Genomic DNA, 3,671 nt, shown 5'->3' with positions numbered 1-3,671 from the left:
AAATGATAATTATCTGTCAGTGTCATTCCAATCGAGCAGACGACCTATCCAACGCGTATGCAGGAAAGAGAAAGAAAAACCTTGGAAAACCGCGTTGCATACATTTGGGATGACTTGTCACAGAGAAAAGACATCCAAGCGAAAGGTCCCCACTTGGATAAAACTTATATGTCAAATTAGTTGGGAAACTATAGTGATGGTGTCGCTAAAGGCGCATAAAACTCTACACTAAACTCACAACAGCTAGCATAACGGATATAGTCCATATATACTAGCGCCAGAGGAACCAAGGGTTGTCAGTGTGCAAATCAAAAGAATCATTTAGTTGGGAAACTATAGTGGTGGTGTCGCTAGCATATTAGGCGACTTTAATTTGAAATTTTATCCAAGAATTCTCGAAAATTTTGTTCCTGAATGGATGTCTGTTCTCTGTGGACTTGTCGCCACTCTATATATAGTCACTCTATATCATTCCAATCGAGCAGACGACCCAAAGTAAATTGATATATACCAGGTATATGACAATGCGAGCTGTCATATACACTTTGCACTAACACATCTACACTAGTTCTGAGATTTCGAGCATTTTGTATGGAAAATTAGTTAATTTTTTAAAAAAATCGTTGGATACGCAAGATTTGTTTTTTTTTCTTACAGCTTTTATGTTTATGCTTAGAACATTATTTCTAGTATGTATTTTCATGAATACAATGAAGTGCAACATTCCAAATTGCAAGCGGAAAATTTTTCGTCAAAGCGGTATCAAGATGTCTCAAAGAAATGTCGTTATATCACTTTCCTACAAGTAGTAAAACAAAAAAGATTTTTTTTAAAATGCTCGGACATGATTGTTCAATAAGCAGCATGAGCAACATTGTTATCCGCCCGCGATATTTTTCGTCTGATTTCTGGTAAGCTTTTAAAGTGTTAATTATCTTCTAAGACCGTTTTGTAGCAATCTAAGATTACTTTTTATGGTTTTCTACGTAGTGTTGAGACGGGTCAATTTGTGATAAAAAGGTATCATCTTGGAACAGTGACTTCAACTGCTTCAACTTAAGGATTTTCAAGCAGTAGCACAAGCATCTATTCGAATAAAACTATTTTTTAAAAGAAGACATCAAAGGCAGATATTCAAGAGCATCATGCAAGCAAAATGTTGGATGGAAAGTGTTTTAATTCAAGCAACCGTATACCGCATTGATCGTGAAGTATTACATTAACATTAATTCATTTTTCAATTGCACATCGAAATAGTTAGTCACCCATGTTCTCAAATTTTTTACGCATAATAAAGAAGGCTACAAGTGCAAATGACTTTAAAATATATTCCTTACATTTTATTGTAAATGTTCAAATATTTCTCTGGAATAATATAGCTGCATTCATTAATTACAATTAATTTAGTTTTAATTTTCATGCAAGTTCCACCATATTTCAGAACTATTTCTTCTTCTTTCTACACACACTAACCCAAGCAACCAAAAGTTCGAATATTACTTGACACGCGAACTCGAAAGTTCATAATTAGTTCAGATTCAGTTCCGTTGAACTTTCTTGCTGATTAGTAGTGTATATCAAGTATACGTGGAACTAAATGCTTTAAGAAGTGCTGCGAGTGCTTCATAGATACTTCAAAGCTATTAGGATGCTACCCAGTAAACCATTTGGTTTGTATATCTCGATTGCATCTGAGGTATACGAAATCATATCTGAACGAAAAAGTTATATTTCACGCCATATAAGAGCATATATGTACCAAAGTGGAGGCGATATACGTGCGAAAATTTTGACAACCATTTGTAATTCTATTTTGCGCTGTTTTTATAACACGCAACTAAATACTCCTGAATATATGATATAGATATAATCAAATATTGCAATTGTCTATCCTGCTTTATAATTCACAGTCATGAATTGTATATGAAGACACGCACGACTGCAAAACAACTTATTGTTCACTTCGATTTGACATACTCTAATCATTATACAACTCCAATATGAAAAAGACATGAAAACGATTTAATGTGAACTTTCTATTACGATTTTGTGTTATCTGGGTATATGAAGTTCTGAAGTAACTTTAGTTGCTAACAAGTTCTGCGTGTTGCTTTTTTGTTTATATTTCTGGTGATCAAACCAGCAGAACGTGAAACTATTGGAGATTAATTATTTTTATTTCACCTGAATAAATTTAATCCTCGCACATTTCTAATTACAAATATAAATTAGAATGTAATGCTCTTCATTATTGTGTTGTGTTGTGTAGCATATGCTGTCGGTATCTCACTACTATAGTTAATTGCCTGGTTCCAAACATTATGTTCTATAATTAACTCGCGCTGCATAAAGCTGCTGCAAGTTCTAAAACGAACTTTTACTTAACAACTCATTGGCAAAATTCACATCGCTTGTATACGACAAAGATGACGCAGTGGATCGGTATAGGTTTACAACGCGGAACACCCGGGTTCAAACCCAACAGCAGGCAAATGCAACGAATATAGAAGTTAGGTAGAAATATAAAAATAGAACATAAAAGTGCTGCTAAATTTGTTTTTTCTTAGTTTTTGACAGTTTATTTCGAAGCTGCTTAGCGTTCTATGCAGTGAACCCAAGACAGCTTGAAAGTTCGGTTAATTACTTAAAAGTGACGCTGCTTAGCAAGTTATAGATTGATATACATAAAGCTGTTTAACCCTTGTTAGACACCATTATTCGAACTCTTGGTTACTTGGGAATGCAACTCTCGATGGTCACATCCCTGGTATATATCAATTTACTTTGCAGACGACCAATCTAACGCGTATGCAGGAAAGAGAAAAAAAACTTGCTAGAGCATTGCATACTTTTGGGATGACATGTCGCCACTCTGTACACGCTTAAAAAATTTGACCCACTTTCACGAAAAGTGGAACAGCTCAAAACATGCGTATATTTTACACACTATTTTGAGTAACTCTTACTCCTTTTATGAGTTCCACCGTAGAAGCTCATTAATGAGCAATATTTACTCAAAAATGAGTGCCATTTCACCCAAAACTGAGTAGTACCACAAACTATACAGACAACACGCGAACGATTTTTCCAGGTACCAGAAGGGACGTGAGAAAGTCACTCATGGTCCCTTCACTAGTACTCATTTATCTCACTATTTAGTTCATCAACAGGTCATTATAGCAACGCGAAACAAACATTTTTGGTAACCATGTGAAACAACAACATTCCCTTACCAACACCAAGCTATGGGCAATAGCAACGGAAGGTACTGTTATTTTTGTTACAGAACTTGGCGACACAATGGATTTGGTGCCAATCTTCGTTAGAGAAATTATTGGCGACGGATCCCAAACCACGGCAATGCCAAGGCCGGCTTTAGTAAAGGCATGTCCAATCGGTAAAACCGGATTCCTAACAAAATCAACAATCCATCGGTAGGAATACTTCGCACCTTCGTTCGTATTGTTACCCATAGCAGTTTCCGTCGATAAGCCGGCGCCAATATCCGCGTTTTTTTGGTTTCATCAAGCTCTTCATCTGTTTCTCAAGTACCTCGTACTTCCACAGCAGATCTATCGAACCATGATTTCGAAAGTCCTTTTACGCCAAGGTCGCTTACAGTTCCGAGCACTCTTCGTCCCGCCAGATGGTATAAAACCACCGATTAAATG

Source organism: Sabethes cyaneus, chromosome 2 (assembly GCF_943734655.1).
Source record: "Sabethes cyaneus chromosome 2, idSabCyanKW18_F2, whole genome shotgun sequence".
Classification (NCBI taxonomy): Eukaryota; Metazoa; Arthropoda; class Insecta; order Diptera; family Culicidae; genus Sabethes; species Sabethes cyaneus.
The sequence above is the reverse complement of the archived record's forward strand: the minus strand, read 5'-3'. Positions refer to the sequence as shown.